This window comes from Magnolia sinica, chromosome 6 (assembly GCF_029962835.1).
Source record: "Magnolia sinica isolate HGM2019 chromosome 6, MsV1, whole genome shotgun sequence".
In the NCBI taxonomy this organism is placed as follows: Eukaryota; Viridiplantae; Streptophyta; class Magnoliopsida; order Magnoliales; family Magnoliaceae; genus Magnolia; species Magnolia sinica.
The window spans coordinates 11,866,171-11,881,912 of NC_080578.1; positions in this window are offsets into that span (position 1 = coordinate 11,866,171).

The window sequence follows — 15,742 nt, forward strand, 5'->3', positions numbered from 1 at the left end:
GAATTTATTTTTTATTTTATTTTTATCAGGCTCTAAAATAAGGGGAATTGACGTCCGTGTCATCCAACATATGGTATTTTGTGTATAGACGTCTTATTTACTCGTTGCCAAACTTATTTTTCCTGATATTTTGGAACTAGGTTTTACTGAGAGAGAAATAATTAGTGTACCAAGCTTGAGTGCACTCAAAAGGGTTCATCAGGTGTTTCCCGATCAGGTAGTTATTGTCTGAAAATCCAGACCTATATGATTGTCAGGCCAGCCATGCGTGTAAATAAACACACTTGTGAGAAATTCATCAACTGCCCAATTCCATTCGTGAAACCTAGAGGATTGGTTTTTGGGATTGATTTTTGAGACATGGCATCTTCGTTGCAGCCATTGCATTCTTAATTGCTCAGCCAACAGTTTGGTAGTTGCTTTAGCAAGTGCAGTCGGAGTTTATCTCAAACATGGCCTCTTTTTGTCGTTCTCTTTGCATGCTGCATGGATTTTAATTATAGTTTTAAACCTTTGATCGTCAATCTGGCGTCAGTGCCTGTGGTGATTGCAACCAGACAGCGGCATCAGCAGGTTTAATATTCAAATAGTGTAAATCCAGCATCCATCCCTGCTCAGTTACCTATGTCAGCTTTTCAACAGCGGCATCAACATTCAATCAGTACTATTTCCTGTCATGCAGCCCACTTGAGTTTTAGATCTGCCTCATTTTTGACCTCATGTCCTACAATGATCTGGAAAAATAGATGGACACAGTGGATTTCTCACAAACATTATGGTAGGCCCCACCTACTTCCAAGTGCAAGAACTTCTTGTCAAAGTGTTTCACAGGCAATCCGTGTCCCATCCGAGGGCAAGGGCAGGATCGATCATCCCTTCCTACGGAAGGTCAAAATGAGGATGAGAAGAAGCCCTTTTACCTGTTTCCATGATGCCTACTCACCCATCTATGGGACGACTCAGCCAGTGGACTGTCCAACTTTAGCAATAGGCTAGGATCAACCAAATTCAAGACCATTGGCAGACGGAGACAGGTAAAAATTTCATCTTGCACAACGACTGTAATTATAACAACAAATTTCCTTACTGGGAAAGTTTACACATCATCCCCACCCCCTTTAAAGTTACAGGAATGAAAATCCGCTGCATTTTCCAGTCAACAATTCCATTTTTTATACCTTGACACGGAAAATAAACTGATCGGGAATCTAAAAAGCAAAAGAAAAAGGAATGGTGTAGAACATGTCATGCTTCAAAGATTGCATGAGCTTCTGCTAAACAGCTTCAAGTAAGGTTATCCGTAATCTGGCTGGTACTAGAATTCAGCAGAACTAGGAGTTCGGGGGAATGGATGCTGCCCCTTATGTTTTCTATTCCTGTTGCAAACAGTGCAAGCCTTTTGAAACACAACCCAAAGCCAGCATGAGAAACTGCCAAAAAAAATCAGCATTTGCTTCTTTTTGTCAATCCTCAACAACTATGTTTCGAGATAAACTTTGGGAAGAAGTTTAAAGGTCATTGTGAGATGTATAACATAACCAAATAATATCAACTTCTAACAAATCAATAGAACGCTCCCAAATAAACTTCAGTCACAACTCCCAAGCAGGATGGGTAAACGAATTTTGGGCACTTACAAAAAACTGAATGGTAAATAAATACCGGTGAAGTTGATTTTCCTATGGAAAAACATAACTTCCAAGAAAATATCAAAATCTCTTGAAATTTGCATTGATTTTGATAGTATTTTCTATACAAAATTTTACTTAGCAGTATAAAAGAAAACACCTTTTTTCAATTGGTAATCACAGCTTCATTGAAAGATGGTATAAAGGTAGACTAAGGAAAAGACCAAGAAAATAATAATTTTAAAAAGGCTATAAAAGAGACAGTAGGATGACGAAGATGCTCTTTATTTTAATCAACTTCGTTGGCTGGAATGTCTGATGTGAACTTACATATTTATTGACTAAAATTGAGACATTTTGACAACCATCATAAGATTCATGGAATTCTTTAATCGGGTGGTTAAGAAGCCCTACTGATTTCATTTTTGGGTTGCAGCCCCTCCACTAGAATCCACCAGCTGATCAGTCCAAACCACTAAAAAGAATGCATACGTAACAAGTTTTCATTTAATAAGGCCTTAAAAGCATGTGCTGTTGTAAGAAATCAGTTCAACCATCCCATCCAACCTATTTAGCCATCCAACCTTTCATCCAAACATCCATTGATATTGTAAAATATCAACAACACATGATATTTCACTAAGAAATCATCAATAATTGTAAAGGAAATGAAAGATTATGGTCTCGATATCACGCATATTGCGATGTCGATAATATAATATTAAGATATTATCAATGACAAATTGAACATTACATACAACTATGTGCCCATGAAAAAAAATTGAAATAAAAAATTTTCTAATAAACAAAATTTTGATGATATCAATACGTTGGTGATATTATTGAAATATTGTCAATACACTTATGATACAAGCCTTACCTAGAATTTACATAGTCGAAAATTTTGGTGATACATTGGTGATATTGATGCATTGGCAATACAAGCGACACCTAGAATTTACATAGTTGAAAAAATCAGTGATTACATTAGTGATATTGGTACATTGGTGATACTTAGCGATACATTGCTAATACCTGGAATTTCTATACTCCCAATGTTATCGGTATCGCTGAGCTGGAGATAAAGATAATATCGAAGATATTTCGATAATATCGGAGATAATTCGAACTCTAGTCCAAACCTCATACAAGGTGCATGTTTAAGTGCCCAACATCAACAAAATAAAGGCTATGACACGCGGAGTCATAACCTAATCCCAGCTACTTACTCCCTTATTAGAAGATGTCAATAGAGTAATTGCAAAATTGAATAATGCAGGCACCTCAGTTACTCAATGAAGTGGGCACCACGATAGTCAGCAGCAGAAAATTGTTTTCACTTGAACAAGCAGAATTTGATTACTGACCTGAACCAAATCTCGGCAGATCGAGGTACCACCAATAGCTTTCCTTGCTGAGTTTCAACTCATCTAGATGGTTTTCAAGAAGTTCAAGGCGTTCCTCTTTCTGGTTTTCACCAATAAGCTCACCACCTGAACAAGAAGGGGAAAAAAAAAAGGTTAAATGCGCATGACAACTGAAACCATTCAAATTATGAAAAGCAGAAAGCATGCAGCTCTGAATCCCCTCATCACGATGGAGATGATCAACTCGACAACAAGTTTAAAACTATTGATTGAGGATCCAATGAAAGAAAAAAAAGGAGTCCAAAATTCAATGCTGGAGAAAAATAATTCACGTTTTTTTTTTTTTTGGTCAATTTTTAAACTAATGAGCATAATTGTTGCCACCATTTTCCTGAAAAAGTGAATGCTGGTATGTTTTGAAGCAGTCACTAGACAATCAATTAATATCTGCTCATACAATATGTAGGAGCTTTTCAACCATTCACGAGAGTGATAGGAGAGAGCCAAAAGCAAAAAAGGCTTTCCCCCTTTTCTTGTTTTTTAATAATTGGCAGAATTGATTTTCTTTTTAAGAAGAAATTAACTTTATTAAGGCAAAAGCCAGAAACAGAAAACAAGAAAGAAAAGAAAATGCCCTTTGTTTTAGTAATTAGCAGAATTATTGGAATAGAAGGCAACTCCACTGGAGCCCGGTGTGAAAATGCCCCTGCATTAATCACCCCTAGTGAGGAGTCTCGTGTTATGATACCACTTTGATGCAGAACAATTACCCACTTGCTCTAAAAGCTCGAACCGATAGAGCAAGGCGAATTAATCTCTTTATCTCATAGCCTAGGCCCCACATCTCATGGGTTAGGACTTCGACTGAACCCCCCTTGTGGGCCCCACATCCCATGGTCAGGAGTTTTTATTTGTTGTTTACCACACACATGACAGATGCCTCCATATTGTTTACCACACATGTGGCCTCCATATTATTTACCACACATGTGGCACATGTATGATGATCCATACCAGGCATCTAGTTGGATCTGCTGTTGGTTGGCCCCTAGCAAAAACTTGCTTTGATTGGACTGTCTTAATCATCTTATAAATGGACATTTTCTCACTCAATGAAAGCCTTCACTGATTTTTTTTTTTCCCCTTTTAAATGTTCAGTTGTTTGCCACCCCAATTAAAGGGCTAGGATTGTCCAAACATAGTGATTTTTGTACCATGGCCCTTTAACTATCAGAAATACAAAGTTGACAGTTTAGGTCTCATCCAACCATGACGTGGGAGTTAAATAAAAAAATAAAAAAAATGCTGTACCTCTGGAGGCACTGATTCCACTCTCCCTAGTAAATATAAGAACTGACATGACAACTTGTAAACCAGCCCAAAAATCCTATCAATGGATGAGATGTATAGTTCCCACAAAACAAATACTTGCAAATGGAGGACCAAAGTAAAAGGAAAGACAAGAAAATGTAAAAATGGGCATAACCCAATTTTCACATGTTTAATGACTTGTGGCATCACAAAGTGGAAAACTGGATTGTAGACAATATGTGCATACTGGAAATTTAAATTTCTTATTTGCTTTCAGGAGTCCAACAACATTAGAGTATATCAACTGCACAAAGTCCTCTCAGCAGCATCCCGTCAAGAGTGAGAGGCACGTGGAACTTATATATCTTGTAAAGTGACATATTAAAACAAAAGAGAGGGATAAGTTACAGTGGGTTCACACACTCAATCCACTGACAATTCCTTTCTCAATCCAGGTATTGAAGAAATTCATGCTTTCTTTGTAGTTCTCAAGAACATACCTTACTCTATCATAGAAGAAACTGTATTTTGTTATTCTAACTATGTGAAGAGGGCATTGCACCAGATTTAAAAAAAGAACAGAAAATAAAAGAAGAAAGAAATAGCACTTATATAGAAAGCAAGAGTGAATAAAGCATTTTCAGCATTAAGTAGTAGAATATAGGTAGGAAAGGTAACCTACTATATACTGGAGATGGGCAGTTGCATATACCATGTCATCACTGAGATCAGAGAAAGCAAGCTCGGGTTCAATCATCTTGAGGACAAAATAAATCTTCTATCAGTTACATTGTAAGGGAATCATGACACTTAACAAGATTAAAATAAACACAATGAAGAGCAGTTATATTCTACATAACCGCAGAGCTAAAACTAGATCAAAACAAAAAAGAAAACGATACCCGGAATTCAGCTAAATGCATTGCAGTGTTAAGAATGCTGGTTTCAGCATTGAGTTGCCCTGAGACTGTCAAGAATGCTGGTTTTCCTTAATTTTAAAAATAAAACGAGAAAAAAAAAAATCCTAGCAACAGTAGGAAGAAAATGAACAGATCAGAAAGGGGAAAAGAGTTAGAAAAAAAATGGCAAACATCTTTGAAGAGAATACTGGCGCTTTACAACAGAATAACCATTATCTCAAACAAGCTTGAGGAATTCAAAAAAAATCAAACCAAAGCTATTCAGTGTGAATAGAGGGGTGTAGTAAATATTTCCTCACTCTAGGTTGCATCGTGATGAAATTTTTATAGTTGGGTTCTCACCTGACAAATCTCTTGAACTCTAATGGAACTAAGCAGGACCTGAATCACCCATGCATGAAAATTTTCCATCCATCTGATATTTCATTGTAATTGTATGAGCATTTCATGCTTCATAAAAGTTATTAAGTTGACAAGGTCTGGTATAGGAATATGAATTTTTAACTAGATCCATAAATATGCATGAGCAAAAGTGGAGTTGAAGGGGAAAGTAAGTTGAAATGGTTTCTAAGGGAACATGAAATGTGAGCTTATTTCTCCATTGGCATCTGGAATCCCCTGCTAGCTAGGACTGTAACATGGTGGAAAAGATAACACGTCCATCAGCTGTGATGCACTTTGGAAAGATGACAGTTAATACTTGTGGAGTGGGGACATGATGTGAGATAATGGGTTGGCTATTAGAGATAAAGGTACAGGAACATTGAGATCCTGTTCATATAGAGTAGAAGAGCTTAAAAAGAGGGTTTAAGTGATAGTAGACAGGATAAGGTTTTTTAGATTAGGAAAATGTGGCTTACAAACATATGCACCTTCTGGGAGACAAAAGAATCAGTGAATAATCACTCTTTCCACTCAGACCAGCAGACTTGGAGTTTCTTAATATTTTTTTCGTAAAAATAAGCAGCGTATTACCATCAAAGATAGATAGTTTGATTTGGAAGGTGTTGATGAGATCTTTTCAGTGATAGAGGGCGTTTATGATGGAGAATCGCCCCCTATACCTGTTGCGCAGCACGCCAACAACGCAGTGAGCCTAGATCCAATCTCAGGCCTCACCCACAAACGATAAACAAGAAGAAATATAAACTAGAAATAGATCAAAGCATTTAAAACAAACTATAAGACAAGATATATGTGGAAAAACTCCAAACTAGGGTAAAAAACCACGGATGCAAACTTTCACTATGAAGAACGAAGATTACAAAGCAATATACTAACCTCTCCCTTGGAAGTATATAGAAAACTCTTTGCCCATACCCTAGAATAATTTTCCCTTGCTTTTACTCTATATGAAAAACTCTAGAAACCCCTGTTTATAGTTTAGGAAACTCCCATTTCCGCATCCCAGTTGCGAAAAGACTTGCGACACGAAATCCGCGCAAAATCGCAGAACGAATCTGCGTAACCTCGACTGGTCGTGCAGCCTGCACGACCGGTCGAGAGGACCCCACGACCGGTCGTGAATGGGCTATAACCAGTCGAACACCTCGGGATCAAAAAACAGTGCTCGCTGGACTTTGAGTCGAGCCGGACCCTACGACCGGTCTAGCATGGCTCACGATCGGTCGAGGACGGTCCCAGATGTGGCTCCACATCTTAATAATACCATCTTATGGTATAAAAGGAATAATAGGATGTTCAGAGAAGTGGCAACTCTATAAAAAAATCTAAATTCATTTGCCAATTATTAGAAAGAAGTATTGAAGTTTTGAGTGTTAAATGATTTACACTGGCTGGATGTAGTTAATGTAAAGAGGGTGATTGTGAAGTGGAAAGCACTACACAAATAGCACCCCCTAACTAAATTTTGACAGATTTTGTTCAGCAATCAGGGCAACTGTCACATCATCAAAGCTGACATCTTCAAATGAAATACCTATTATAACACTGTAACAATGAGAAAAGTTTCCAAATAATATGAAATGGATATTTAACACTATAATTTAGTTTTAAAATAGGGTCCAAAGCACTAAGGAGGACATGAATCATTAACCCCTAGTTGCAGAAATCTTGAGGAGAACAGGTAGCAGATTTGGTTGCAAGAGTGGGAAAGGTCTCTTCTAAAGCTTTAACCAGTGCAAATTAACACCTAGGAAACAGGAATAGGACCTTAGGTAGAAGGATCTTGCCACTAAATTTTGAATAGATATCTCTTGGTACAATGCATGTTCAAGCTAACTACCATGTGGGGCATGTTATAGGATAATTTTATGTTTCAATTGTCCAACTATCCTAACAGATCACCTTAAGCTTTCAAATATAAATTGAAGCTAACCTCAACTGAAAACGGATGAAGAACGAAAAGCAGTTTGCAAGGGACTGAAAATTAACCAATGATGGATCAAAATATCCAATTGTAGGTCTACTCAAAGTAAGTCATGGGAGGTAGTGTTTCAAGAAATCGGGCACAAGACGGGGGGGGGGGGGTGAGTCCCCACACAAGTAAAGCAATAATGGAGATCCTGGCTAAGACAGGGGACCCTCCGATGCTAAAGTTAGACAGGGAATCTAGGTCTAGGTGTGTTAGGGTTTGAGTGCATTCCTTTCTCTGTAGATTGGACCTCTATTTATAGCCCTGGGATGTCTTCCTTGGATGGAAAAATCTCATATTTGGCAAGTGTTAGTTGTAGTTGTCTTCCGAAATCATCGGCTGAGATCTCGGAATGACTTTTAGTGATAAGGTGATCAAATAGTCGGAACCTAGAAAGGTTGCACTAGATAGCCGAGCCCAACCAGCACCAGATGGCCGAACATGACTAGATGAGGCCAAGCTGTAGGTTTAAGGGTCAATGTCGTCCCGATGTCAGTCCTACAGGATTGAGTGTTCGGCTAAGACCAAGTTGACCTGTATAACAACTTAGCGAGAACTTGTAGGCTGTCGCAGCGAGAGCTCAGTAGCGACGAGGTTCCCTGCTCGTGGTCGGGTCACCGAAGCATCTATGGAGGTCGCGCTCGGTCATTCAACCCGGGTTACCTTCTCGTTGTTGTTGTTATTGTTCTCCTATGCTGGTCACCTTAGGTCACTCCATTTTTTCCATAACAGTAGCTCCCCTACTTTCGAGCTTCTCCCATAAGCAAGCTCGGGAAGTAAGTCGATGAGGACAGACACTTAAGCAATATCACGTGGGAGGTCGGATCAAGTAATCATCATTGCGGGAGAGAGAAGTGTGGCATGTGCAGAGACAGAAGAGGATCCGTAACAATAGTGACAGTGCGCTCGAGGGGGTGTGGGTTGGTACGATGTCTTTTCAGCTCCCAGCTTATGGGGTGTTGACACGCAGCGCGGCTTGGGAAGTCAAGTCGTCCTTCGAATGGCAGACCACCACGTGCAAAGGGCATGTGGTTGAGGCGTCTCCTCGACCACGACATTTAAGGAGGGCAATTAATGCCTGTGGTCGTGGACCCTTATAAAAGGATGGTGAATCCAAAAACCTTAGTCATTTTCTCCATCTCCTAGTGTCGCCTCTCCAGACCTCCCGGTTCAAGTGATTTCCGGTAAGTTAGAAACCTTGCTCTGACAGATTTCTATTCTTCCTCCTCTATTTCTTTTCTTTTTTTCCTTTGCTTCTTAACCCGATATGTCCAATATTTTGGACGAACGAACCTAGAGCTTTCCAAGGAGAATCTGATATGGAAAGCATAGCTTCCCGGCTTGGGGCGTCCTCTGATCCCCCATCTCCAATACCATTAAGCCATTTTTGAACGATGGAGTCTGCCCCATTTGGAAATGTGGTAGCTCAGCCTTCGGCTGAACATCCCATCAATGTCGGTCCCACTGGGTTGAGGTTGAGGGGGACTGACCTGGCTCGAATTAGATCGGAGTACTAAATTTCAGACTCAGTGGTGTTACGAGTTCCTGAGCCTAGTGAAGTCCCTGGCGATCCTCGCAAGGGCGAGGTGGCCATCTACTTGGTCGCCTTGCAATGTGGCATCCGCCTCCCCCTTCGTCGGATTGTGCGAGAGGTCACTTCTCGCTTGAGGTTGGCCCCAGGCAAGATCATCCCGAACGTTTTGAGAGCTCTGTTGGGAACCTACATCCTCTAGTTCCAACTCGAGAATGCCGAGCTAATGGTCAAAGAGTTCATGTACTTATACCAGCCAAAGGCCAACCTGAAGCATCTGAGCTGGTACTATTTCTCAATGTGGGCAAACAAGGGCCATGCCTTTTTTAACACACGCACCTGCCACACACTCAGGCACACTGTAGTGGGATTTCACCACCTATGGGTTTCGAACCCAAGACCTCATTTTTGAAACTCCTCAAAGTCTACCACTCGGCCAAGGATCTGTCTACCCCTATGGGAGGCTCTAGCCACTGATTTGGCCCGAATGTGGGCTCGGGTCCCCACCAAATTCGCCACTCCAAGTTGGATTTCGCTGAGCAATCGAACTTGAGAATTTCTCGTTTTTTTTTTTTAGTCACATTCGCTTACCACCGATCATTTTTGTAGGCTTTTCTCGGATTCCCCCCAGCTCTCTGACCTTCAGCTCCGTCAAGTGAACCAATCAAAGGCGACGAGTGCTGATCATAGGGCTTGGGTCGTGCTAATCATGCCCAACTTCCTGCACCAATCCAAACTCTCCCGAATTATGTTTTAGTTTAATATTTGGGCCTTATATGTATATTTTGGGGCGGCATCTAATGGTTAGAGTGGATTTCATATACTCATTACAATCGGCATATAAAAATCAATGGTGGACATTTCTCTCTCTCAACTCTTCTGCTTAGAATGGCCCATTTAAATCACAAGTCAGCCAGATTTTTTTTAATTATCATTTAATGGTTGAAGTGCATTTCACACACACATCACAATGGACCCCGCAAAAAATCAATCGTGCGAGTCCCTCTCACCTACTCAGGAGAAAGAAGCAACTACGTATTCGAAAAAGAGATCTTATGTCCAATAAGTTGGACCGCAAGCCACAGTCCACCGATATCAAAACTTCTAACATTAAGTGCACGTGACATTCAACCCTTTCAACAAGTTGGCCCACCACGAAAATCACTTGATACAAAGGGTAAACAATATCTAAACATCAAATGATTCACACCATCTCTTCTTGAAGCAATGTCTCTAGTTCACAGAACATATCTCTACTTCACACAACTAATTAAACCACTTGATTTTAGTAACCCTTGATTACTTCACAGGGTCCATTATGATGCGTATATAAAATCCACTTCTAGGGCTATAAGCTTTTAAATAAAAAAAACAAAAGAGAGAGAGAAGAAAAAATGCTGACATATCATTCAAGTGGGTCATATCAAGGAAATTGGGAGAGATGTCCACCCTTATTTTTTTACAGGGCCCACAATAATAAGCATATGAAATCCACTCCAACCATTTCATGCCAGTCTAAAAGGTAAGCCTTGGGTCCAAATACTAAGACCAAACTTGATTAAGTAGGCCCCGACAAGAAAATAATTTGAAAGAGGAGCTTTTTTATATACCTAGTTTCCAAACTGTATAGTCCACCTGAACCACCGGAACTTTCTGGCCCTGGGACAGAGAGTAATGCTCACACAAAACTAGTTGGTCGACAGTGCATTTTTGTCCAACTAGCAATGCATTTAATGAGAAATTTTTTATTTTTACATAATACATGCACCTACCTTGAGGGATTTTAAAATGCCGGTCATAGTTATGTAAAGTGACACACGTGTCAAAGATCTAGGTCATTCATCAGTTAAGACCCACTAAGGAGAAGTTATGTGCCAAAAATTAAGAAACTACACTTCTAAGGAAAGTACGTATGCATTTTAAATCTATATCCTTGGACTATTTTATTAATAATCCACTATTTTCATAGGTATTTGACATGCTTGATTATAAGATCATCAATAAATATATATATATATATATATATATATATATATATATATAAAATCTATCTAATGCACGGATCTGATTTTGAGTTGGATGGTCCAAATCTATAATAAGTGTGTAGCCTATCCTAGATTTACTCTCCCTTCATACGTCTCCTCTTCCCATATAGGAAAGAGTTCATGTGGAGTAGATCCACCCCGTCCATCATGTGGGTCACCTTGTGTATGGCCTACTGACTTGGGCTACACCATGGTAAATAGTTAAAATAGAGAGTCCCACTGTTAAAATCATCCAAATTGCGTATGGCCTGCTGACTTGTATATATGGTTGTTGCGGTGTTTTACAAAAAGTAATACTTGTGATAAGCCAACCTATTAGACAGGTTGGATGTCATATTTACGGATGATATGTGCTGGCTGGACATTAAACGGGAGTCCAGTCTGCTGAACTTTTGACATTTTTATTGGAAAAAAGAATTTCAGCAGAAGCTCTATCTTGATTTTTTACGGGCTCACCTTGATGTGTACGTGTGATCCACTTCAACCATTAGATGTATAATCTTATGTAAAGCACATAACCTAAAAAATCAATCCCACCTGTGATTCAGGTGGGGCACACCAAAGAAAATACTTGGCATAGAGAAGCCCACCCTTGATTTTTATAGGGCTCTCCATGGAGATTATACCAAATCCACTCCAATCATTAGATGGAATACTAAAACTTAGGTTTATATCCCAAAATTCAGGTACATCCATCTTTCAAGTAGGCCACACCAACTTAAATAGTTAGAGGGTGAGATTTTCTTTATCGACTATTTCCAATCGTGTGGTTCACCTTAATCTTGTATGGACCTGATTTTTTTAGCCCTACATGTAAGGTGAGGTGACCCACCAGATGTTTGGGGTAGATTTACAATTAACACCATGGTGGGCTGACCCAAACGGACCACTCATTTCAAAAGTTGGTTTAAATCACTTCCCTACGGACCTTATAAGGATTAATTACCAAAATAACGCCACTTCTCTACAAGCATTGTAAGCATTGATTATCACCTTAAATAACGCCAAGTAGTAGTGCTTTAAGACTCCCACCTCTGATTTTTTACGGGCCACTCTGAAATGTATGTAAGATCCACTCCGTTATTAGACGTGTAATCCAGTGATAGGCCCAGAGTCAAGAAATCAGGCTAACCTATGATTCAGATAGACCACACCAATGGAAACAATTAAGAGAGAGACATTCGCCCTTGATTTTTACAGGGCCATCACAATGAAACTATGAAATTCATTAGATATCACACCAAAATTAAGCCTGGGTCCCAAAAATCAGGTCTATACATGATTCATGTGAGCCACACCAGGAGAAATAGTTTAGAGGGTGAATCTTTTCATGTACAGTGTTTCCAATCATGTGGTCCACCTGAACTATGGATGGGGATGAAATTTGATTCCTTAATCTAACATGGGGTGCATACCAGATCGTCAGAGTTGATTTTACATTAACACCATGATGGGGCCCACCCAAGCCTGGACCCATTTCCATGCCAAAATGAAATTAGCATGCGGTGGAAGTGTTTACTTACATTAATTACGATGGAAGTTTTTAAATGCTTGTACGAAAATGCAATGTCTAACTAATTGTGTAAGCATTAGTCTCTCTCTCTCTCTCTCTCTCTCTCTCTATATATATATATATATATATATATATATCTCTATCTATATATATATATATATATATATATATATATATATATATATATATATATGCGTGTGTGCGTGCGCGTGTGTGAATGAGGAAATCTAGAGTCTAACTGGTTGGACTGTACAACCACTTTGGTTAGGTACTCTCAATTCTAAAATTTGTTAATTTGAATTAATGTTAGTAATAATATATTGAAATGAGTTGTTTTCTAACTTAAAAAATAATACCATGTATGTTTGCATTTATTATTATCATAATTTTTTTTAATTTTTATAACACCATTTTCGGGATGTTGATTATCTACTGACTGGTTGCAGTTGAGTAGTGAGATTGGCTATTGATGTGATGTCACCCAGTTCAGTGAGCCCCACCATAATGTATGTGTAGTAAGCACGTAGTCCATTAGTTTGGAGATATCATTTTAGGACATGATGCAAAGAATGAGGTAGTTGCAAAGCTCAAGTGGATCCCACGGTAGAAAATAGTAGGGATTGATCTCCTACTACTAAAAACATCTAAGGGGCCACCAAAGTTTTCGCCCAAGCTGATTTTTATCTTTTCCCTTTGCCCATGTCTATGTTAACTTATTAAAAGGTTGGATCTGAAATAAACATTATGATGGCCCTAGGAAGGTTTCAAGGGTGCGCATCACTGTCCATGCTATTTTCTGTGGTGGGGTCCGCAAAAGCTTTGGATATGCTTCATTTTTTTATGGACGGTGTGGATACAACACATACATCATGTTGGGGCCCACAAAACTTGGTTACATTACTTCAACAACAAATCTCGCTACTCAACCTGTCACTAGCTAATTCGCGTCCCCATTTTTGGTCGTCTTTAATAATTGCATTATTTATTATGACAATAACATTAATTAATCATATATAACTGATGTGGTCCAAATAGTTGAACTTGAGAGTTTCACACGGAAATGGTACTATGAGGTCGACCTCATAGGAAGCGGCCCGATAGGTCGAGCTTTGTGAGGCCTGTCGCGATGTCCGGGGGACATCCATCCTTGTGAGCTCCACGGTTAAATGGGTTGTTTGGATGCCTGTAGAGTCCTCAAGTTATAAAAGGATTACAAGTAATCTAATTATAAGGACTGTTTGGATGCATGTATTTGCCTATAATAACTTTACAGGTTGTAAATAAATTATAGTTTTTAGTTGTAATATGAAACCTGGTAGAAAATCATGTTTCAAATTGTAGGTAAAGTATTTACAATTAAAATGACATTATATATGTTAGAACACAATGATTAATATATACATGATATGTGGGGCCCACCCTAATGTGTATGGTACATCCAGTCTATCAATCGTGTACTTTCCTTGATATTCTCTCATGGCCTTAAACAAACAATTCACCCATTATCAAATGAACCACATGAGGGAAGGACAGGATGTCCATCATTAAAAACTTTTAAATTGCATTTTGGGGCTAGTATGATGGGTGGAAGACATCCAACATGCTTAGTGTGTGTATGCTTTAATGCTCTCTTATGACCTTAAAAAAATCAAGTTTTTCTTATGTAATTTTTTTTATGAATACATACTTTATTCATTGTAAACACATTATAGGCTAGCTAAACACATTTTGTTTACTTATAAATAGATTAACAATTAAAAGCCAAATAAAATAGCACATAAACCGATTACACTAAAGCTTTTTTAAGGTGTAATGTGTTTACAACTAAAAAAAATTACAGGCATCTAAATGACCCCTGAGTGAAAAATGAGCTGTGGTTTCCAAGGTGCATCCAAACGCGCATCATCAACTATTGAGTTGTTAGATGAAAACAACGTTTATGGCTCAAACGCCGAGGTGCGTCAAATAAGCCTTAAATGACTTCTCATTTTCTTTGAATATTCAAAGCTAAGCGCACTTGTTAGGAGCATTGAACTAACTGATGGGGTAAAATTGTCCATAACTATTAGCATTAATGTTAGCATAGAATAGATGAATGCAATATATTTGATAAATGGTGTATCGTCCAAACCATCCAAAGTGGGATGAGGGGATGTCCACCCTTGATTCTCAATGAGGCTTGCCTTTTTTTTTTTTTCCTTTGATTTATTTATTTTTATCTTGTTCTTTCATCTAGGTGAGGTGGATTAAGGTTCATTTAAGAGTTACATCCAGATCCATGGCACAACTGGCAGACTGAGTGGAGATACCTCTTTTCAACACTTGAGGTCTTGGTATCGATCCCAAGAAGGGGTGGCTAACATGGAGTGTGTGTACTCCCCCGCCTCCCCCCCCAAAAAAAAGGTTCATTTAGAGTTTAGATTTCAAATACCTTAATTCCGAATCCTTTAATTGTGTTTGACAATTTATATTCGGAATATCGGTTTAAATTTAATTATTAACTTAATTTTAATATCCATAATTAGTATGAAAGCCCATTGAAATATATACTTTAGTAAAAAAAATATGAAATCCTAAGCTTCAAACAGGCCACAAGTAAGGAATTACAAATAAGCAACTTTTTTTTTTTTTGTTGGATTTACATAGCTAATGTTCATACTCTTCATATCATCTTATTAATGTAATTTCAATTATGCAATTGATATTTTGATTATTTTGCGATCTCATGAGTGAGTTACATGCACAATAGACTAGTAGCATAGTAATACTTATGTTATTAGTGTCTCTTTTTCTTTAAAAATGAGAGAAAAAGAAAAGAAAAGAGATGATTATATTAGTATGAAGATTGTAAAAATAGCAAAAGTGAGAATGGACAATTCCCTAAATTCCAAATTGGATTAGTCTCAAGATTGTAAAAATAGCAAAAGTGAGAATGGGCAATTTCCTAGATTCCAAATATCTCAATCCATGCTACCAAATGGCCTTGGATGCCCGTTTCTCTCAGATCCCCCCAATCTATGCTGCCAAACAATCTGTTTAAGCATTGACAACAT